Source organism: Pristiophorus japonicus, chromosome 11, assembly GCF_044704955.1.
Source record: "Pristiophorus japonicus isolate sPriJap1 chromosome 11, sPriJap1.hap1, whole genome shotgun sequence".
Lineage (NCBI taxonomy): Eukaryota > Metazoa > Chordata > Chondrichthyes > Pristiophoridae > Pristiophorus > Pristiophorus japonicus.
Genome location: NC_091987.1, coordinates 186,987,427 through 187,012,415, shown reverse-complemented (window position 1 = coordinate 187,012,415; position 24,989 = coordinate 186,987,427). Strand labels below are relative to the sequence as shown.

The 24,989-nt window shown below is 40.1% G+C and overlaps 1 protein-coding gene across 5 annotated transcripts in view; it reads right to left on the bottom strand.

Annotated features, from left to right (window-relative positions):
- opcml (opioid binding protein/cell adhesion molecule-like) overlaps positions 1–24,989 on the bottom strand; it is a 2,007,248-nt gene that overhangs the window by 1,265,768 nt on the left and 716,491 nt on the right. The window lies entirely within an intron of this gene.

The following is a 24,989-nucleotide window of genomic DNA, read 5'->3' as shown; positions in this document are numbered from 1 at the left end:
TTTATTTTTATGCCAGACAGGAATGTACAATTGTTGTAATTCATCCATGCGGTCTCTAAATGTCTGCCATTGCCCATCCACAGTCAACCCCTTAAGTATCATTAGCCAATCTATCTTAGCCAATTCATGCCTCATACCTTCAAAGTTACCCTTCTTTAAGTTCTGGACCATGGTCTCTCAATTAACTGTTTCATTCTCCATCCTAATGCAGAATTCCACCATATTATGGTCACTCTTCCCCAAGGGGCCTCGCACAATGAGATTGCTAATTAATCCTCTCTCATTACACAACACCCAGTCTAAGATGGCCTCCCCCCTAGTTGGTTCCTCGACATATTGGTCTAGAAAACTATCCCTTATGCACTCCAGGAAATCCTCCTCCACCGTATTGCTTCCAGTTTGGCTGGCCCAATCTATGTGCATATTAAAGTCACCCATTATAACTGCTGCACCTTTATTGCATGCACTCCTAATTTCCTGTTTGATGCCCTCCCCAACATCACTAATACACAAATCGACCAGCAACTTTTGGCGAAGGAGACAACTCATGAATTGTGAATTGTCACAAATTGCTGGACGATTTGTGCTGCTTGGCCATTAACCTCTGAAAATGGCAGCTCGCCCTTAACCTCACCAAGAGATTCATGACATTCCTGCATTTGTACATTAATTATCCCTTAAACTCAGAAAAGTAAGTCAAGCAATTAATAGTGCAAGTACTCTTTTAACAATGTGATAATTGTTACTGACTGCCAATCACCCCACACCGGTCCAGAAGGTGAACCACTTAAGGCCCAATTCCTTCATGTAGTGAATTATTGTTGGAAATTTTTAAAAATGTCAAATCTTAAAGAAAATTCTTACTTCTCCTTTGTCTCTTTTTTTCTCTCTCTTAATCCAATCTTTCTTTCCCTCTTTTTTTTCCTCTCTGTACCTGATTTGACATTCAAATACACCCACTCTAATTCACCCTCCTTCTCAGTCCTTGCTCTTAATTTCTCAATCCTTAAATCTCATTGGCTGAGGAGAAAACCTGTTGGTCCCGCCATTCATCAAAGTCCCAGATGCCCTGCTGCCCTTTCTGCACCACTATCGCTTGCACTTCCAGGAATTGCAGGGCAAAAAAATTTCGAGCTGAAGGATACAGGAAAAAGTTAACTAACCAGGCACACCATGAGATGTCCTGCTCTTGCAAATTGTGGCTCAAAGTACATAAAAGGCAATTCAGCCACAGTACTATTATACTTGTTTAAACTAATTTGCTATAGAGGTAAGCATGACCCGCAAGGCTGGCGTGAACATCGCCCACGACCTCATGGTATTTCCACTCCAGGGCGAAAACAGGTTGCTGTGCATGCCGATGATGTCATTATTGCCAGTGCAGCAGTCTGGGGTGCTATCAGCGGGATTTCGTGTGACGCAATAGTGGCCCCGCGCCCCGGGCGAGAAATCATATGCAGGAGGCGCAAATGATGCAAATTTCTCCCCTGAGGTTCCTTACTTTTATGTAACAATCAAGCTTCAAAATGTTCAATAATGCAAATTTACAGACAAATACTTTTACCAGCAATTGATGAAATACTTGTATATTTGGAAAAAACTGGATGTGACATTTCGTGCTCACAAGAATTTTAAATGGAAATACAATGAGAAACATATTGAGTTTCTGAACACTAGAATAATGAAGAGAACATATGACATATTGAAGATCCAGCAATAAAAGCTCTGTGTCCCTCGTTTCAACTGCTAAGAGGAGAGTTAATACTGAGAGAATACTAAGCAGGCTGTATTTTCATTTCCATGCCATTGAAATAAACAAGGTTCTACTACTAAAAGGATAATAACTAAATGCCCAATTTCTAGTATCTCCACTCCATGTCCTTGGACTGTACCCTATATATCTTCAGATAAAACAACCAATGTTGAATACTAAAGAGAGATCTGCACAGATTGTTAGTAAAAGGGTGTTAGAAACTAAAGATGCTTAAAAATGTGTATGGTTTTGCAATTAAAACTGTGACATGAAAAATGCTGTGTTTAAATGGTTATGTTCGAATTGCAGATGAAAAGTCTCGTTGGACCAGATAGATACTTAGAAGTGCTAATGTTTTGGTTTCCTACAGAGGTTATACAATCTCCCTGTTACTAAGCGATTATCTGTTGTCTTTAAGTTAAAACTTAAACCTTGTTTATGTATAATGCTACGGTCAGATTTGAAGTTAGCTTAACAGAACTGCTTTCAAAGGTAATGGAAGGAAGTTGATAGGAGTTAGCATAAACACAAGTCAGTAAAGAAAACAACGACCGATTGGAGTGAGAAAGCTCTAGTTTGGCCTCATGGGATCAAAGGCAGGAGAATGGGACGAAAGAGATAAGACAAGAAATTTCAAAGGAAGAAATCCTGGGAAAGTATAAACAAGATCTGTGGCCAAAATTTTTAGGATGGGCTTTGTTTCGAGAATCAAGACAAAGACCTCAACATCTCATTAGATATTGAGATTTTTGGGGAACTTCTACAGAACAAAAGGTCTTATCAATATCCTGGTTCAGGCCCACCCCTAAAAATAGAATAAAAGTGAACTCCCGAAAGCTTGTGCTCACAGATGGAAGAGAGAGAGAGGAGGTTCACAGACGGAAGAGATGCTCCAGACGAAAGGAAGCGAATTGCTCACTCGTGTCAACCGTCTGTCCGATCGAATCGGTATCAACTACTTATCACGGTCGTATGTTTTTGCTATATAACTAATTTGTTATATTCTGTCTTAAACTCTGATTAAACACAATACACCCACCAGATTGGCTTACATTCGATCCTGATTAATAAAGTGACCAGAGATGGCCTTAACTTGGCTATTTCTAACAAGGGACCAACATCTCATCTTTGGAGACATAATGTAGACTATTGTAATAAATAGTGATAGAATATTGCAAATAAAAGGATAAGTAAAATTCTCCTTTGATAGCTCAATGCATTTTATTGAATCTCATATAGACACACTTTACTGGAGCGAGCTCGAGTATTACACCGACAATCATAAGTAGGCCACTAAACTCTTTTTCTCTCTTCACAGATGCTACCTGACCTACTGAGTATTTCCAGCATTTTCTGTTTTTATTTCAGATTTCCAACATCCTCACGATTTTGCTTTTATAAATCGGCCACTGACTGAGGTGGTCTTAATTTTTGGAAATAAATGTTTCTATTATCATTCAGAATAGCACAAAGCTCTCCCCATTGCCTGCAATATTTTGTTAGAAATATGGCAAGTTTAAGCCAATTTCTGGTCACTTTAATAATCAGGATTGACTGTAAACCAATCTGGTGGATATATTATGTTTAATCAGAGTTTAAGACGGAATATTACATATTAGTTATATAGCAAGAACATACAACCAATAAGCATAGTTAATACCCGTCCCGATCGGCGCACGTGAGTAGCTCTCTGGCTTGCAGTCTCTTTCTCTGTTTAGAGCTTCCTGCAGTAAAGCATGGGATTGCTCGCGAGAAGTGTTCAACTAGCTCGACCTAGTTCACTCTCCACTTACCATTTGTATGGTCAATTACTTTTATTCTCCTTTTAGTAGTGGCCTGACCCTGGATATTGACAATACCTTTTGATCTCTCGAGGTTCACCTAAAAGCGTAATATCCAATAAGACTTCGAGTTCTTTGTCTCGATTCTTGTTTCAAAAACCCGACTTAAAGATGTCTTACGATTTTGGTCACAGGTCATCATTTTTACCTTTTCAAAGATGCTTTTCCTTGGAATTCCTTTGATGTCTCTCTGGGTACAATCAATACAAAGCCTTATCCTTCTACTCTTTGAACTATGAGGCCCAAACCAGAGCTTTTTCACCTTTAACCGGTCTTTATGACAAAGCAAACTGCCTGTGTTTACGTTAATTCCTACAAACTTGCTTCGATTCTAAGCCTTTTCTATACAAACTGTCTTAAAGATACATAAACAAACTGAAGCTTTAACTTGAAAACCACAGATAATGGTTGTCATAGTACAGAATACTATAACATCTCAGCAGGGTATCAAGACATTAGCATTTCTGAGCATCTACCACCAATCCAGGAGATATCTCATCTCCAAGTTCTAAACAATGATTTAAAACACAGCATGCGTATCAGTTTTATACATTCTAAACAGTTTTATACATTTTTAGGGATCCGTGATTTCTAATAATTTATATTGTTAATTCTTCAGATGGGTTGGGGAAACTGTACAGCTTCTATATACTCTGTATAACAAATACTTCAAAAAGAGGGAAATAAATTCTTATTTTCTGTGGATAGACCTAAATTATTTTGTACAAACAGAGATGTTGTCCATAAGTTATCAGGCTGTTAAATAACTGAACAGTTCAAATAATATCTGGAAAAAAACATAATTATTTAAATTTTTCAGTTTTATTCACCTTTTTCATCAATTTTACTAAAATAGACTTTATTTAATTTTTGATAAAAGTAACTTTGTGGGGCCAAAGGTACAGCATGTTTGAGCATCACAGCTGTAGTGCAAAGGAATGAGAACTGGAGGGATAATTTTCTCGAAGCAAGCAGGAAAGAAGTATGCTTTGTTTGTAGAAATTAACTATTTTTAGAATGAAGACAACAACAATATTTATTGTGGATAAGATTATACTTTCATATAATTAGCAGGATACCAAATTTGGTCAAAAGACTGAAATTTTAGTTTCTAGGAACTTCAACATTCAGTATCTTGAACTAGTACAGCACTAAGCTGCTAATGGTCCAAAGCTGTGGTATCAAGACTAATGTTTAGTTAAAGCATGCAAGTTCCTTCAAGTCGTTGGCCAACAGACAGAGCTGAGTGTAAACTTCCATAATGCAAGAAAGTAGGCGCTAGACTTTCCATTAGGTGGCTAAGGCCCCAAAAAATGGGCCATGTTCCAGCGATGTGGGATGCCTCGGCCGTGCTGATCGCCGGCACATCGGTCATTTTTTTTTGCGATTTTCCACTCGGCCTTACCCCGCAATGTCAAATGGGTGATCTGATTTTTCGGCGACCTCACGATCGCCCAAAGAAAACAGACGTCATAGAAGTCAAAGAAAAAAAAAAAGCTTTCCTAGCAACGCTATTGTGTGCATGTGTGGGTTGGTTTATTTTGGTTGATTTTTTTTGCTGTTTCGAGAGGTCAGGAGTCATCGCACATGCTCAGAAGCACAGGGAGGTCAGAGAGAGTGGGAGAGAGAGAAAGAGAGAGGATTGTGCGTTTGTTCTGTGCTTAGTAGGTATATTTGAAGGAAAAAAATGGAGAAATTTGACAGATCTTTTCATTTCATTTAATTTCTTAAAATAATGGCAAAGCAGGAAGAAAGAGAAAGTGAAAGGAGAAGGGCCAAAGCCTTTAGTGAGGAGGCCAACGAGGCCCTTGTAAATGTAAGTACAAGGTGGGAGCATTTGACATGGGGCGGGCATCGGAAACCTCCACCACGGGCATATCGCAGAATATGGATCAAGATTGCTAATGAAGTGCGGACTGCAGACCAGTGCCGTAAGAGATGGAACAGCCCGCTGGCTGCAGCCAGAGTATGTTGCATTTTATATTTTATATTTAAAATCATATATAAAATTATATTTAAAATTATACATACGTATTATTTAAATGATGTTTATAAATTTTAATTAGAATCTTCAATGTCATTTCTTTATAATATAAAATAATTAAATTATTAATACATTTATGCACCCTAACACTAAGTTGAATCTTATAGTGTGAAAAATTATTCATATGCAATGCAATCTTAATTATTAATTGAACATTTAAATCTGTCAGTCTTAAATGTTTGTTGTCAAGTCCATTAACTTATGCCGTGCAATGTTATCTTATCATTTACAGAAGAAGATATCTATCAACCGTGCGGAGCAAAGGAGGATGGGCGGCGGCTCCGCTACGGTACATGTGTTGAATCCATACGGCTTGCAGTGGCCTTGGTGGGGCCTGAAAGCCGTTCGGTCACGACCCATGATGTGGCCGAACCCACCCTTGAGTCTCGTGAGTAATGGGAACTGCGGAATGTGTCAAACATTACTAAATACATACTAAAAATATCGTAGCTACGCATGTAATGTTATGCATTTATAATTTCGATGTACTCTTGATCTACGAATGAGGCCATGTTAGTCCTGGTGAACCCTTGTTCCTATGGGGTTTTGAAAAGTGTTGCAATGTTATGGGTTGCTGAAATATTGATATGTATTGTTATAAGTTGTTTAGAAATTTCATTCGTCTTTCTAAGGTCAAGTGTCCGTTGAGTCAGCGAAGACATCTGCAACTACTGATCCTTCAAACAGCTTGCAGGAGGAAGAGACGGAAGAGGAGAAAGTTATTACGCAAGTTATTACTCAAGTTGAGCAGGAGCAAGAGGAGGAGGAGGAGAAGATTAGATTGTTTTGTGGGGGGGGGGGGGGGGGGGGGGAAATTAACCTGCGCCATCTCTATTGAGATGGATGATGCACCGGGATCAAGCGGTGTGCAGGTGGCGATGCCAAGGCGCGTAATGTTGCAAACGCCGATCCCATGGAGGTCCGGTCAGCGGGATGGGCAATTGCCTACCACGGGGGGTCAGACTGAGAGCTTATTATCCCTGTGCAGGGAGACGGTCGTGATTGGTTGTGACCTTATCCAGAGTTTCGCTGGATTCTCTGCAAACTGTAGCCAGTTCTCCGCGAACTGGAGCCTGTTTCCAGCAACCTGGAGCGAGTTCTACACGAACTTCTGCAACTGGTCTTCTGAGCAAGCACAGACTGCAAGGGAGACGTTGGAGGCCATTCGGCAGCAGACAGCCGCAACCAATGCCCTACGGCATGCTTTGCTGGCTGGACACGGCGCTGCACCCCAAGGTGTCGTGTCTGCTCGTAGCGAGACCCCGAGCACGTAAGCGAGTACGGAGGACACAGTTCCTCCTGACTCGGAAGTGGAGCTTCAGGCTTCTGCTTCCGTTCCATCACCTCCACCACGGCAGGAAGTCTTGCCGTCCCACACTGCACAACGTCTTGGTGTCGGTCTGCGAAGACCAAAACGGGCGGGTGGTGTACGAACACAGGGTAGGACTGGACCTAGAGGGAAACGTGGCCTCAGGTAGGGAGGGGGAGTGTTTCCGAATGTTTGTTCGTTCAATATTCAATGCTAAATGTTCAAAGTTCAATTGTTCTTACTTTATTCATTGTTAATTGTTAACGTTTTGGAGATTTGAGGGAAGGGTGGGTTGGTGCGAGGGGCGGGGGGTTGGGCGGAGGGTATAGTTTAAAAGTTTATTAAAGTTTATTAAAATTCATTTTTTATCTTTGTTAATAAAATTTTTTATTTATTTCAACAAATTTTGTGTCTTCTCTCTTAGTTACATTAGTTATCAACTTTACAGTTGTTAATCCAATTTGTTTATTCTTTTACTATACCAGTACTTTACTTAAACTTTAATATTTATTTAAACTAAGCATAAATTCGGATGATAGGCCAATGCAGGCAAGACATCAAGGAAACCCCACGCAAATGAAACTTTTGATGAACCCTAACTGTAAATCAACATTTGAATATCCACATTTAGCGAGTGGAACCCCTTTCTGTTACGAAAGACCTCCGCGTTCTTTAAGGGTGCTTTGAGGGCAATGTGCGTACAGTCTATTGCTCTCTGCACCTTGGGGAAGTCTGCTATTCTCGAGAAACCTAAAGTCCTTTCGGTCTGTGCCTCCCTGGTCATTGTGAAGCTTATGAAGTCCCCCCAAGAACGTAAAGAGCTTCAGTCACCTGTCAAATGCAGCAGTGTGTAGCGTGCTGAGAGATATGGCAGATGTCAACAGCTGAAGCCTGAAAAGATCCCGATGCGTAGAAGGCTAGGGCAGCAGTAATTTTCACCTCAACGGACAGTACGGTTCTGATGGTGCTGGAAGGCTGCAGATCACCCTTGACGAGTTGACATATCTCATCGATGACCTCCTTCCGGAATCACAGCTTCCTAAGACAAGCATTTTCAGACAAGTTCAAGTAAGATAGCTTTTCCTAGTACCTTCGTTGGCTATATGGTCTCCTCCTCTGGCTTCGTCTCCATCTACGCATTATTGTGCCACCTCTTCGACTGATCCTTTCAGTAACCAGTGTGTGAGCAGTTGCAATTAAAGGCAGGGAAAGCACAAGCCCCATAATCACTATCAATAATTACTTTCACTAATTTTAATAATCTCTCAACAATATCTAATCACTGTACTCTGCACTCTCTACGCTGTATACCAGTCAGTTTGATAGGCCCCAACAATATCAGTAAATAACTTCACTATGTAAAGGTATTTACAAAATAATTTCAATATATAAAAGCTTTTTTCCAAAAATAACTTGATAATACCTATTTATATTCCCTGTCCCAATATTCTGAGTACAATTATCTTTACATTAACTCTCTAAATAACTCACAACTAATCTTCCACCCTGCCTCTGAAGTTCAAAATGGCGTCCATAGTGCCCATTATCCTTCTCTTAGGCCCAGAAAAAGCACCTATTTCTCAGCACTCTTTTGGGCCTTGCATCGACCCAGCAAAGTGCATGCTAGGTGCTGAAACTTGGGATGGGCCTTGTGTGGGATATCATTTCGGAGATCAAAGTGGAAAATTAAGCACCTGTTTTTCTGGCGATATTTTGGGCCGAGTGTCCACTTTTTGCTCAAAATACATAAGAACATAAGAACATAAGAATTAGGAACAGGAGTAGGCCATCTAGCCCCTCGAGCCTGCTCCGCCATTCAACAAATGGGCAATAGAGGTCCGTTTTGTGCCATGGATGGGCGATGTGAAGTGGAAAGTCTAGCCCAAACTTGCAAGACATAGATTCATAAGATTCTCACTGAAACTTTAAGCAAAATATAAGTTTTTTTTTCAGATTTAACTTGCATCTTTCATGAGACTCGAAACGAACTGTTTCTGCCACCAAAGCTGGGCAATAACTTAAAATAGAATCTATGAATGCAGTTTAAATTTTGAATGAGCAACTGGTGTGTCTGTGTGTGTAGAGTTTGTTTTTAAATCAGTGTTTCTTGTGAGGTGTTCAATTAGACACCTAGTAGACCATTGTACCTTCTGGGACAGAGGTTAAGTATCTAATCCAGGCTGCTGGTATGAAAGTCTTTGTTGTCTATTGGCTGCAAAGATCCTAAAGGAGATGAGTGTGGATAGCTCCAACCAAGTTATCCATAGATCTGCAATACCGAGCTGCCTATAATCGAGTCCATAGGGAGAACAGATGTGGCAGGTGGAAACATTCACATGGGTGCTCTGCTGGGGGTCATTTGTGGCTGGGATTAAGCCAGAGTGTTGTGGCAGAGTATAGGGAACTTTGTACAGATGGCCAATCTGGGGTTGCATGATGGTAACAGAGTATGAAGGGGAAAATAATCCCTGACATTCTCACCTCGATACAAGAATGAAATAATAAATCACCCGGAAATATATAAAATGAATGAATCCAGAATAAAGTACGCTTGCTTTGATAATTCCCCATTATAAAAGCAGTCAGTTAATGTGAAAGCAGCAATCTGTGCCAGTTACATGAAGGATTCAATGTGGTCAAGTAGATGATAAAATTGGTCAGGCATTGACTGAGCACTCCAGTGGAACTTCACTGTCTCGAGCTGGTCTATGTGGAACCACAGGGAGTAGTTGAGGGACTAGCATAGATGCATTTAACAGGAAGATAGATAAACACGAATGAGAAAGGAATAGGAGGCTATATTGATGGGGTTAGATGAAGAAGGGTGGGAGGAGCTCATTTGGAGCATAAACACCAACATAGACCTGTTGAGCTGAATGGCCTGTTTCTGTGCTGTAATTCTATGTAAAATGGCTAACATGAATTTTCAGTGAGCTGAATCATAAGCTGCAATCTAAGTAGTAACTGTAAAAAGAACATGATGCATTATCACATACTGTGGTTAAAACTGTTGTAAATACAGACCGTTTGGCTTCCACATTGTAATCCCTCTGCAATAATACAAGCAAGGAACAAATCTCTTCAAAGGATAGTGTCACTGTAGGATGATGGCAATTTACCATACATAGTTCAAAGAGTGCAATAAATTCTACACTTCAGTAAATGAGAGTGGAATGGTTTCATCCAGGAGGAAAAAGTTAATCTTAAAGAGCCACTGTGAGATGATAAAAGCACTTGAAAGATATTTCACCAGGTTTCTAAATGGAGGATTGTGAAATATACAATTCAGGCTATATAACTGCCACTTTCAAATAGAATCAACACATTTTCAGGCATGCATCGATTCGAAGGTGGCAATCAAACTCTGAAGCCAGACCTTGAACTGAATACTGAATACACTGAAGCTAAATGATGCAGAATCCACTCTGGGAAACTGTCTCATCACTTGGATATCGCACTGAGTGCATTATCACACTACTTAGATGTAAAGCCAAGATTAGAAAGTGCTCAGACAGTAAAAGCCCACGGGATCCAGGGCAAAGTGGCGAGTTGGATCCAAAATTGGCTCAAAGACAGGAAGCAGAAGGTAATGGTTGATAGGTATTTTTATGACTGGAAGGCTGTTTCCAGTGGAGTTCCGCAGAGCTCAGTACTAGGTCCCTTGCTTTTTGTGTTTTACATCAATGATCGAGACTTGTGGTATACATCAATGAAAAGAAGTTTGCAGATGATACTAAAATGGACTGTGTGGTTGATAATGAAGAAGAAAGCTATAGACTGCAGGAAGATATCAATCAACTGGTCAGGTGGTAGAACAGTGGCAAATGGAATTTAATCCAGAGAAGTGTGAGGTAATGCATTTGGGGAGGGCTAACAAGGAAACGGAATACACATTAAATGGTAGGGCATTGAGAAGTGTAGAGGAACAAAGGGAGTGCATGTCCACAGATCCCTGAAGGTAGTAGGCCAGGTAGATAAGGTGGTTAAGAAGGCATACGGAATGCTTGCCTTTATTAGCCGAGGCCTAGAATACAAGAGCAGGTGGGTTATGCTTGAACTGTATAAAACACTGGTTAGGCCACAGCTAGAGTACTGTATGCAGTTCTGGTCACCACATTACAGGAAGGACGTGATTGCACTGGAGAAGATGTTGCCGGGAGTGGTGAATCTTAGCTATAAGGACAGATTGGATAGGCTGGATTTGTTTTCCTTGGAACAGAGGAGACTGAGGGGAGACCTCATTGAGGCGTATAAAATTATGAGGGGCCTAAATATAGTGAATAGAAAGGGCCTATTTCCCTTAGCAGAGGGGTCAACAACCAAGGGGCATAAATTTAAAGTAATTGGTAGAAGGTTTAGAGAGGATTTGAGGGGGAATTTCTTCACCCAGAGGATTGTGGGAGTCTGGAACTTACTGCCTGAAAGAGTGGTAGAGGCAGAAACACTCACCACATTTAAAAAGTACTTGGATGTGCACTTGAAGTGCCGTAACCTATAAGGCAATAGACCAAGAGCTGGAAAGTGAGATTAGGCTGGATAGCCGCTTGTTGGCCGGCACGGACACGATGGACCGAAATGGCCTCCTTACGTACTGTAAATTTCTATGATTCTATGATTCCCAAGAGATTCATTGAACCTCTTGGGAATTTTATAACATGGAGTTTTTTTTCCAAGAAGCAGATCGCTGCACTGCTGCCCAATTTCTGCAAACAATAAATAGCTACCGAGGAAGTTGAGCAACATGGAGGGATAGAACACTTTCAAAATTTTGGGATCAAAGCAGTAGCAACATGCATGCCTCATCCACTGGCCAAAATAAGGAGAAAAGTTCCCTGAACTCTGCTCCCAGAATTCACTAAAACACAAACCTCATATCGTCCCCCTCATCAATGTACAAGATTTTTTTCCCATTTCCTGCAACTGTTCTCTATTCACATTGCCTGTGAGTAAAATGGCTATTTGTGTATAATTATAGTTAATATTCTGTCCAGAAGGAACTAGGCTGGATTGCTCAACTTGTTTTTATATGTAATTCTTACAGCCAACAGAAAGGAGATTTACATTCCAACAGATTGGAATGAATTCAAAAGGATAGTGTGCTAACTGGCTCCCCAGTGTTTGTTAAAGTCAAGTTACAACGTATATAATTTTTTTTTGCAGTTTACTCCAAAACCAATACAATACTACAGAACTCAGAGACAATACGGTCAAGGACAAAAAAAATTAGCACTCCTGCTAGAAATATTTCCAGTACATTCAAAGCAAATAGCCATCAAGTACTAAGGGCAGTAAGCTAATGGAAGTCAAGCAGATGGGGAAGAAAAAATAAGTTGTTTTGCATGAGATTGCTTCAACATCTGTCAAATTTGAGATTTCAGCCCAAGGGCTTCAAAAACTAGAGCACTAATTGAGGTGTGCACTCTAAAATGATACAATTTAAAAAGCAAACTCAAGGGGTAAGACAACAAGCGAACTCAAGGGGTGAGACAACAAACAATTCAGTACTGCATAAGCACTAGCCTCTTGAAATGAGAAAAAGCTCTACACTAAAGCTGAACATATTTTCTTTAACCTTGAGAGAAAGCCTGCAATTTGAGGATAAGCTGGGGATTTTCATTGATTATGAACGACTGTGAATGGGCAGAAAGTTCTAGCCTAAAAAGATGAGGAGAAACTTCTTCACCCAGAGAGTGGTGAACCTGTGGAATTCTCTACCACAGAAAGTTGTTGAGGCCAATTCACTAAATATATTCAAAAAGGAGTTAGATATAGTCCTTGCTACTAGGGGGATCAAGTGGTATGGCAAGAAAGCAGGAATGGGGTACTGAGGTTGCATGTTCAGCCATGAACTCATTGAATGGCGGTGCAGGCTCGAAGGGCCGAATGGCCTACTCCTGCACCTATTTTCTATGTTTCTGTGTTACAGTTGGAAAGCTGGTCACTTGTTCTTAGATTAAATCAATAACTATGGAGTAGAAACTGTAGCCAATTCCGTTTGCCAATATTACAAAGAGAATGAAACACATATTTTGTATTTATGAACTCCATCATGTAGGACGATTCAGTGGACAACTTTTAATAGAGATGGGTAAATGTTTCTTCATTTCAACTACGACTCTACAAAAGCAGTGTATAGTAATTAGAATTCAACTTTTAGCTGGTTTTCAATTAACTATTTTTGAAAAATATGACAGCATATATGTCAGAGCCTATTTAACTATTCATGTTGCAACTTTGAATGAAAGCAAAACAATCAGAATTGGTGAAAGACAAAGCATAAGTGTAAACAAATGTGCTGAACTGTCCTGAAGAATGAAAATATAGGAATTGCATTTGTGTTAAAAGTTGAACACTTAAATTATAATTTATCAGAATTATGATGTGATGGAAATGTAGAAATTTCATCATACTATATTCGCTTGGATTTGTTAGGTGTCCTCTGGAAATCATTCATGCTTGCAGCTTACTTGTTCACAAGTCCACTTCACAGGACTAGAGCCAAACATGTGTAAGGAACTGCATGATAATAAGGCATCAGTATTATTTCACCGATTACAGTTGAAATCAAATTGCATCTTTAAATATTTGGTGAAATCATTTTAATGCTTTAATATTTAGAGTTTGAGTTCTACATGCTTAGAGGAACCTGGGTTTGATTCCTGTTCCAAGTTGGCATAGTTGATTTTAGACAAGTCAATATTAGGGGTACTAAAATTCTCCAGCAGCCAAACATATTGGGAGCATGGGGATGAGAATTGAAAGCCAGAATTCATGCTCTTAATCACTACAAAGTGAACCCTGTTGAAAGTATTCATGGCCGGACAGCAGGTGAGGACAAGATCCTTCTCATCTATGATGCTGAATACAGTCAAACTGTCTGACAACACTTAGCATGATGATTCATTATAAATAATGGCCATTTGGGCAAGGTGCCAGATGCATGAGGCAACTTGAAACTCTCCCACAGATTTCAAACCCAGAATGAGAGAGGAAATTGACATGGAATAAAGCAAAGGTGTGGAGAAGTGGCCATAAGGTTGGTCAAAATTATGGATTTTGCAATGATTTTTCAAGTTAGAGAGAGAGAGAGAGGAGAGGTGGGCAGGTTTAGGGAAGGAGTTCAAGAAAGTAGGGTATTCTGCCACCAATGCTGGTGGAAATGGAGAGGGAGATGCATGAAAGGCTAGAGTGGGAGATCGAAAGAATGCTCGAGTGGATATAAGACTGGAGGAAGTTGCAGAAATAGATAGCTTGTGTTCTTGCACGGCTTTGAAGGTTTGTATTACTAGGTATTCACTATCTCAGGAAACCCTACTTTCTACCTCTAATTAGTTTAATCAATAGTTCATTGTACAAAAGAGACTAAAGGTCTTGTATGGTGAAATTGCATGTCTTCATCTGGGTAGCTCCACACAGAAATGCTGTTTCATTTATTCTACATGATGCATGGGCATTTTTTTTTTAAATTTAAAATTGTAACAGCCCTGCATCAGCGGGACAGAGAGTGATGGTAGGGGCACATGCCATAGTCACATTGGGGGGAAGGTAGAGGAGAAATTATTGTTCAGGGATTCAGTATGGATTCCACATTATAGTTGATGCCGTTATATGACCGAATCTGCACTAGTATACAACCTGGAGAATCAGGTTTACGAGGTAACAAATGATTCAAGCACACTGAAGGTCAGACAGGGCTGATTTTAAAACCAATATAATGGCAGACATGCAGCATGACCAGGATAAAGTGGTATAAACTGTCCAGCTGACTCACTCTAAAGCAGGCCCTTAGACATTTAAAATATAAATATACATAAAAATACAATATTAATGAAGTGGGGAGAAGTTTCTAAAGTTCAGTAATCGAGAAATTAGCAATGTATGATGAGCTCACCACAGTTTAAAATGTTGCATAAGTGGGATTATGCACTGCATTAATTACAAGTTTATCAATGAAGTAAACAATGCTGAATGTATTATATACATTGAGTTACTGTTTTGTAATACCACACTGCTGCAGTGAAGTGCTGTTAATTGGTTTGTGTGGTTGGAAATTAATAATGAGGGTTACGTTCCTGGTTTTCAGCTGCACTTATCCAACCAGCTATAATAGAGCCTTGTTTGGCTCAAATGTACCTTTTGTTTTCCCAGTTGGGTCTGACAGCAACTGAAGCTGCCCCAGGAATTAACTCAGACATTCAGAGTTGAAAAGATTGGCTTATTGTTTACAATGTATCTGATAGAAAAAGGTCTTTGGGGCCGAAATTCATCAACTGACTGCCCGGTGCCGCTGACTGCCACCCACTGCCACCGACATTCCTCGGCAAGATCCGCCCAGTGCCACTTTGGAGGTGGCCTGGAGCAGGTGGGAGGAGAGAGCCGCCAAGAACCGCCCGCTGACGTCAGCGGACGGCCGAGCGGCACAACTGAGCTCCCGCCCGCCGAGCTCCCATATTCCTGCGGGTGGGAGTCAGCGGGACTTGATGGCAGAACGGGGGTGGACTGCTGGCTGGAGGCTGGTCTATCCCCGATGGTAAGTAGGAAGAACCTGAAAAAAAGTTACGCGAAATTTTTTTTTTAATTCAACAGCGACTACCTAGATGGGGTCCCCTGAAGGTCTTCGGATAGTTTTTTTATGATTTAATGTTCATTTTTTTTTTCAGGTCTTTGACCTTCCGTGTGCCCGGCTCTGCTGCCGAGAATGAGACCCCCCCCGCCCGCTGCAGCCCAGATTGGAGGCATATGTCATCCATTTACTGCCCGCCGACCTTCGAGCGTCCTCGGCGATGAATATCCTGCCCAAAGTACCGTCTAGTACCTCGGAGGCACTCTGGCGGGCGGAGACTTTGATGAAAATCGGCTTCTTTGTTTTTTATGACCTTTTCTTTCTTTATATGTGTCTGATCACCAATTGGTTGATTCCAAAATGGAGGAAGAGCATCCGGGAGGGCGCTGAGCACCTCGAGTCTCGTCGCCGAGAACATGCAGAAATCAAGCACAGACAGCGGAAGGAGCATGCGGCAAACCATATACAGCACCCACCCTTTCCTTCAACCACAGTCTGCCCCACCTGTGATCGAGACTGTAATTCCTGCATTGGACTGGACAGCCACCTGAGAACTCACTTTTAGAGTGGAAGCAAGTCTTCCTCGATTTCAAGGGACTGCCTATGATGAGGATTGATTCTGGAGCCTTCATTGAATTGGGAATGCAAAATGGAGCAGCAGTTTTAAAACAATGGCTACCAACAGCCAATCATAAAGCAAGTAGGGACAGCAATACAAACTCCCTTGTACTCACTGATCAGTGAGATTTATAGTTAAATTATGTTTGAACTCTAAAGCTTGAAAGGGGTGGGGATGCTGAACTCTTCATTTTCCCATATCAAATTACATTTGTTTGGCAAGAAAACTAGAGATTCATCAAGAAAGGTAAATAGAAGCTGTTTAAATGGAAAAGTAAGAAAGATTGAAAAGAAAAACAGAATCGATATAGGGATAGAGAATTACAGTAATGGAGTGGTGATAACAGGTTCTCAAATTAAGACATATTTCTTTGAGAGGGACCTAATAGAAAACAAGCACCCTGGCATCTCCATCTACTGGGAGCAGGGAAATCCAGCGAGTGAGAGTTACACCTGAGAAGCACACTTTCTGGCAGGGAAATGGGAGGAGATGTGGGAACAATTCAATTCAATCCCTTGGCTTCCCTCTCAGCCTCAGAAGGCCGAGGGAGGTCAGGTCGAAATTACTGATTGTGTTGCCCAAAACAACAAAACTATACAGCTCTTCACAGTTACAATGTGGTGTTAGTTAGATACTCATCCTTTTCCCTTCAAAAAGTTTAGAAGGCAGAAAGAAAATTGCGGAAAAAAAGAGGAAACAGAACTTATCTCAAGCGTTCCAAGGTGGAATTGAACTGCCTGCAACAAAGTTAAAAACAAAAATGTGTTGTAGACACAGATTAGTCAATATGCCAAAATCATTAGCTACTCTACTGAAGGACTGGTGATGTAATATTGATTGCAGATTTGAGGTAGGGATAGTGCAGTCAAGTGCTGATGAAGATTTTTTTCCAGGCAGTTAGATAGGGGTCACAGTGCCAGAGGGACATAGCACCAGGAAAGTGTCAATAGAAAAGTGGCAGGATGCTGAAGAAACTGCAGTCTGATTAAACTGGGATAAACTGAGTGAAAAAGGATTTATCACTACGTATTAGGTTAAAAATTCTACTCTAACCCTGAAATTTCATTGGTTTGCAATAGTGAATGTATTAACTTACTAGAAACAGCTGATGTCTTGGTTGGACTACTCTGTTCATATGGCACAATGTCTCATGAACATATTCAGTTGAAGTCAGTTTAGTCATTCCAGATATAAAATATCACTGTAACTGGACAGACAGTTAGTTTCAAATTTATTTAGCAGATTGTTGCTGTTTGTTTATTATTACTAATGCTTTCATTCAGGCTGAACTGAGACACATGGCTTATTTAAGTCCCAAGCTGCTCAATTTATAAAACAAGTTTGTTTTTAATTCAGAAGCAGTACACCTCAGGTGATGGAAATTGATCTCTTACTATTTTGTATTGTTCCGTGTGCCTCATTAATCATCCATTAATGATTAAACCAGTATAAAGCTAAAGAATGCTTTAATAGTCTGTTTATAAAAAAAGGCAAGAATGAATAGATGTCAGCAATTATCAATTGTCACTTATTTAAATAAAGTTTTTATGAATTTTTATTTATGTTTTGTTTACGATTTCAAATAAAACAAAAAATGTTTAGTAGTACAGTAATTCACTCTGATGCACTCCATAGCAGGTCAATTAGTAATAGGGAATTCTGAATTCCAAAAATGAGATTCTTCAAGCTGTCTATTTGATCTTAAAATGAATCTTCTCTATTTAATTTAATTTCAATAATTAAATTTATAGAATTAAATCCAAATACAACTGTGGAAAATATTCATTAATTAATATTTTTCGCCTCATTAGCTGTAATGTATTCAGGAAAGCTAGGGATGGGGAAAAAAGGAGGGGCGGGATGGCAGTATTGGTCAAAGATACTGTTACAGTACTAGAAAAGGATGATGGGCTCAAAGACTGAATCTATATGGTTAAAATTAAGGAACAATAGAGGTGCCATTACGCTGCTGGTTGTATACTATGGGCCACCAAATAATGGGATGGAGATACAGGTTGAACCTCCCTTATCCAGAACTCCCTTATCTGGAACCAGCCCTTGTCCAGAACCATTCCCGGCCACCGGGTGGCGCATGCGCAGAACTCCGACATGAACAAATTGAAGTACTTCCTCACAGCCGACTCCCGCAATCACTGGCCTGACCCTGCACTCCACCGCCCCACCCCACCATTATCTCTCTGCCGCACTCAAAGCCCCAAGCCAGCCAGCCCTGATATCCCCTTGCTCAGTACCTGTAGCATCCAGTTAAACGTGACCATCCCTCGTCCGGAAAAATCCCTTATCCAGAACAGGCCAGGTCCCGAGGGTTCTGGATAAGAGAGGTTCAACCTGTAGTGGAGCAAATTTCACAAATTCTGTCTCTCTAGAAATATATCCTAGTGCTTGGTTTGCATTTGTTATGGCCTTATTGACCTGCACCACAACTTTTAGTGATTTGTGTATTTGTATTCCCAGATCCCTTTTCTCCTCTACCCCATTTAGATTCTTATTTTCCAAGTAATATTTGACCTCCTTATTTTTCTTACCAAAATATAACACCTCACACTTATTTAAGTTGCAATCTATTTGAAAATGTAAATGCCCATTCTTTAAGTTTATTAATGTCTTCTTGTAATTTGTTGCAGTCCTCCTTAGTGTTGACCATCTGGTGGTGTCCACAAATTTAGAAATTGTGTTTATGATTCCAAAAGTTAAATCGTTAATATAAATTGTGTACAACAGTGGTCCCAGCATTAATACTTTTGGGACCCCAATTCCCATCTTCTGCCACTCTGAATAGCTGCCCTTTACCCATCTGCTCTGCTTTCTGTCCTTCAGTCAGCTAGCTTTCCATTCTGCTAATTATCCCCTGACTCCGCATGCTCTGACCTTATTCATTAGTCGGTTATGTGGCATCTTATCAAAGGACATTGGAAATCTAGATATAGTACATATAATGCATAACCCTCATCTACTCTCTCCATTACCTCTTCAAAGAATTTAATGAGATTAATTAGGCAAGACATTCCCTTTTGAAATCCATGTATTCATTATATTTTTGATTTCTAAATATCCTAATATTGATTGGGAAGAAAATGTGTAAAGTGCAAAGAGGGGAGGTATTCCTGAAATATGTACAAGAGAACTTTCTTGATAAGTGTGTTTCAGCCCAATGAGGAAGAAAGCAGTGCTGGATCTAATTCTACATAATGAAGTCAGGCAAGTGGATCATGTTTCAGTGGGAGAGCAATTCATTTTAGAATCGTTGTGGAAAAGGAAAAGGAAAAATCAGATGAAAATATTCAACTGGAGGAGGGCCAATTTCAGTGAGTTGGAAAAGAGATGTAGCCCAGGTGAATTGGAATCAAGGATTGAAAGGTAAAGCAGCAAAAGAGCATCGGGAGGCCTTTAAAGAGGGGTAGTTTGGGAAAAGGAAGGGCATCCAAACATAGTGCTCCCAGGATGACTAAAGATATAGAAATTAAAAGGAAACAGTAAAAGGAGACTTATGATAAATGTTGGGTTCAAAATTCAATAGATAACCGAACTGAAAACAAAGTACGGGAGACAACTTACAACAGAAATAAGAAGGGCAAAGAGTATATGAAAATAGATTAGCGGGTAACATAAAAGGAAACCCAAAAGTCTTTAATAAACATATAAATAGTAAAAGCATAGTCAAAAAGAATGGTGGAGCTGATTCTGGACCAAAAAGATCTTCTTATGGAGGCAGAGGGCATGGCTGAGGTACGAGATGATTACTTTGCATCTGTCTTCACTAATTACGATGCTGCCAATGCCACAGTAAAGGAGGAGGTAATAGAAGAAATTGATAGTATATAAATGGATACAAAAGATGTACTTAAAAAAGGTTGGCAGCACTCAAAGTAGGAAAGCCAGTTCAGATGGGATTCATCCTAGCATGCTGAGAGAAGTCAGGGTGCAAATTGCAGAGGCTCTGGCCACAATCTTCCAATCCTCATTAGATAGGGGACTGAAGGATTGCAAATGTTACACCCTTGGTCAAAAAAAGAGGGATAAACCTGACAACTATAGGCCAGTCGGCCCAATGTCAGTGGTGGGAAAATATTTAGAGACATTACATTTTTTTAAGGCAAATCGTGTTTACCTAACTTGATTGGCTTAGTTGATGAAGTAACAGAGAGGGTTGATGAGGTTAGTATGGTTGATGCTGTGTATATGGACTTTTAAAAGGCATTTTATAAAGTACCACATAATAGACTTGTTAGCAAAATTGAAGCACATGGGATTAAAGGGGCTGTCGCTGCATGGATACGAAATTGATTAAGGACAGAAAGCAGAGAGCAATAGTGAACGGTTGTTTTTCCGACTTGGGTAAAATGTGCAGTGGTGCCCCCCTATGGGCCGGTATTAAGACAACTGCTTTTTTTAAATATATATTAATGGCCCGGTCTTGGATATACAGGACATAATTTCTAAATTTTCAGATGACACAAAACTCAGAAATGTAGCAAACAACGAGGAGGATAGCAAGAGAATACAGACTGGTGAAATCGGCAGACGCCTGGCAGATTAAATTTAATGCAGAGAAGTGCGAAGTGATTCATTTTGGTCAGAAGAATGAGGAGAGGCAATATAAAATAAATAGTACAATTTTAAAGGGGGTGCAGGAACAGATACCTGGGGGTGTGCACATACAAATCTTTGAAGATGCCAAGACAAGTTGAGAGGACCACTAAAAAGACATATGGGATCCTTGGCTTTATAAATAAAAAAAGAGTGCAAAAGAAAGTTAGTTATGCTGAACCTATATAAAACATTGGTTTTGCCTCAGCTGAAGTATTGTGGAAAAGTCTGAGCAATACACTTTAGGAAGGATATCAATACCTTAGAGTGGATGCAGAGGAGATTTATTGAATGGTGCCAGGGAATGAACCATTTCAATTATGTGTAGAGACTAGAAAAACTGGGGTTGTTCTCCTTAAAGCAGAGAAGGTTAAAAGGAGATTTAATAGAGGTGTTCAAAATCTTTGAAGGGTTTTGATAGAGTAAATAAGGAGAAATTGTTTCCAGTGGCAGAAGGGTCTGTAACCAGAGGACACAGATTTAAGTTAATTGGTAAAAGAACCAGACAGGACACAAGGAAAAAAACATGTCCCACAACAAGTTATGGAATGCATTGCCTGAAAGGTTAGTGGAAGCAGATTCCATAATAATTTTCACAATGGAATTGAATGAATACTTGGAAGTGGAAAATTTTGCAGAACTATGGGGAAAGAGCAGGAAAGTGAGACTAATGGGATAGCTCTTTCAAAGAGCTGGCACTAGCACTATGGGCTGAATGGCCTCCTTCTGTGCTGTAGTATTCTATGATTCTCTGATTGCCAATGGAACTACACGACATCGTCTCAATGAAGCTCAGTTTCCCATCTCATGATAAACACATAATTCCCTTCAACCACTCTCAAAAACTATTGGTTCAAGACTTTAATACTGACCCCCTTTTTAGGAAAGCTCTTCTCAGAACTTGCTCACAAGAAAAAAAGTTCTTCATCTAATATGTAATCCTTCTCTCAACTCACTCTCTATGGCTATCTCGTTTTATTTATTCTACTCATTGCCGTTTTGAGCTTGACTCTTTCAAGCTCCAACAATGCCATCCCACGTACTCCCCCCCCCCCCCGCATCCTCACTGTATAGAAATCAAAAATATATTGCATCTTCTCCTTCCTACTTCAACTCATTCTTTGCCAAGATATTATAATTGTGGGTGTGCCTCCTTCAGAATTGTTTTTGCACTTCTCTCTCTAAGCTTTGAAAACTCTTTCTTAGTGCAACACAACTGCTTCTTAATTTAACTTTGCTTTTCTCTTACTCTTTCACCTTTTAAATCTTCTAACAATCGATTTATTCTGGTGGAATTAAAAGTTACAGTTTTTAAACAATAGAAATTTTAATGTCGGCAAGTTTGAAGAAGGCTTGCTCAACAGTTGATAAACTGCTTTAATCTCCCTCCCCCATCCTCCAACTAATCGCACTGTGTTTGTGGGAAGCAATTCACTAAAATATGCTTTACCTGTACTTTGGAGAATAAAGAAATGTTACAATAATACCCACTTTCAAGCGATAGATAGGGCTTTAATAGAGCATTATTAGTCCTGACAGCTAAAAATTTAATGGCCCTGAATTTGCGACTGGAGGCTTCCCACGGTGAAATGCCTCCAATCCGTAAATGAAATGCCCACTTATCTGCTGATCTGGGAGGAACGGAGACTCGCGGTCCTGGGCCTCTCCAGGTATCTGCGGGTAGAGGGCCACGTATCCCACGGGTACATGCGGTTCGCAAGCAACCCTGGGATCACGTGGGGAGGCCCAACCAATAAAAGAAGGGAATCGCCATTCATGCTTATGGGGATTCGATATGTACGGAAACCCTATAAGCATGAATGGGAATACATCAAAAAATAAATCTACATATCAGATAAATTTTTTTTAAATTACATATTTAAAATTAATTCAAATGACATTTAGTTAAACATTTAGAACAAAAATTAAATGTTTTGAAAAATAAATTTAAATGTTTTAAAGCGGCTAAAAATAAACTTGCCTTATTGTACAGTTTTTTAAATTTATAAATGATCAATAAATAATTTATTTTTATGTTTTTTTTATTCCTGCTGGTAAAAGCAGGCCTTACCAGGCGTAAGAATTTCACAGGCATTTGCTCAGCAGAGGTTAGGCAAATAGCCCAACTCACCGCCCGCTGATGCCCTTTTCCCTGGGATGCATTAGATCCGTCAATGACACATCACAAGTTCCGGGTTTTCACGCATGCGTTTCGCACGTAAAAACTCGGAAATTGCGTGGCCCTTACGGGCGCATACACATCTCGTACACTCCCATAGGGGCTGTAAATTACAGCCCAACATGTACTGAAATATAGTACTTTAGCCGCATCGTCACATTTGCCGCAATCAGAGGTCATTTCTGTTATACACCAACACAAAAATGTCAGAAGGTCTCAAATGTCGGATCCCAATCTCATGCCAGGTATTCAGAAGTGTGATATCTCTGCCAGCTGATTTTATTACATTGATTTTAGTTCGCACTACCTGTAGAATTACTGCAAACCAGTGTAAGGTCACATTTTAAGACTACTTAGCAGTCCAATGGACTCCCCGTGAACTTTCAAACTTTGCATGGAATCCTTTTAAATCTATAAGATAACAAATGCTCACATCCATTCTTTCCTAAGAATCATTTAGACCCCAAGAGAGGGAAACTCTGCTCATGTAAAGAGCTAATTTTTGGCTGATCTGACTGCAACATGAAGGAATGTGCGGCTAGCAGTATAACTTCAGTTTGCCAAATGTTCACTGCAGTCTGCAGACAGCAGTCTGAGACCAGCAACTGCAGTATTACTGAAACCCAACACTGCCTAAATATCCCATCATGAGGAAATCTTTATAAAGATGCATCCTACATTGATTTCGCTAATAGAAATTTTGTAGTATCTAGACTATGCAGCCTGCACCTTGCAACCCCATCTTATTCTAAACATTATAAAATGATAAAATTAGTTATTTATAGAATTGAATTTTACACCTGTATTTCAGACTGATCTGATGGCAACAGCGATGCAATGTTAGCTGCTGCATAATTGATTTGGAGAAAAGCATTTTTAACAAATATTCAGTACAAAAGAAAGGTGAGGACAGGGAAGTCAATGCTTGCAATTGATCCATTGACAGAGCAGATGCTCTCTAGGGGAATTCCATCAGCTAACATTACCACAGCATTTCTACTTCAACGTTTACAGAATGAAATGGTTGCCATTACATAGGCCCGCTGAGGACCTTTGTAAATTCGACTGAAAAAAACTTTTTCTTTTTGCAAAAATAATGGAAGGGACCTATGGCCAATTATATATTTTGTCCTCTAAGTAATCAAAATGCACTCACAATTGCTGTTGAAAGTATGAAGTGTCCATAATATGGGAGCCAGAGAGCAATCGTACTATCATTTTGAAAATGCACTGGTACTTAGCATGCTCACTAATGGACTGGGCTCCTTCTCTCTGGGGATGCTTGAGGACTGAGGTTTAGAAGCACATCTCAAGTACTTTACAGTAACTATTTTCCTATTTGGAGGAGGGTTCATAAGCTTTAGCTAGATCTATAACTTGAAAAATCTGCAGCTGAGAATTTCTTCCAGTCTAATTTATGTACAGTTCTTGCCCCAAAATGTCTGACCACATCACTAAATTGGTTGCCAAGGCAAGGTCATGCTGCAGCAAATAACTGGAATGCCCTCAATGGAGCAGGATTACTTTTAGACTGGCCCTTAAGATCCAGTGTTGTGTTGAGCAATCTCAGGACTAAGAGGGAAAAAGTGAAAATACATATCAGCACTCATGCTGTTTACTCGTTACAAAAATGGCATTAACGGCAGAGGCAGAAGTTGCCCCACACTCCTGCATGACTGCAGCAGGGAAAAGACAAAGAAATCAGATCCCTGATCTCCAGTTTCAAAGACTAAAAAGCCACTCCCACCCAAAAGTTTCAATTGATAAATGTGCCATCTGGACATGTAACTGAACTATGCAGGTCATGAGGGTTTGACTTTGGATCCATAATATATTGCTTGTGCTAAGGCATAGCACTTTTCAGGGGCACAACATTGGTCTCTGCATTCCAGGAATATCAACAACAATTTTCAAAGTGCTCATCCTTATCGGTCACTCATGCTGAGAGAGAATGAAAGACTGAGTGGGTGAGTAACGCAGTGTTTGTGTATCGGGCCATGGGTTGGGAGGGGGAAGCGATAGGACATCTCAGACGGAGGCAACATCATGTTGAATGGTGATTTCCGAAGCAGG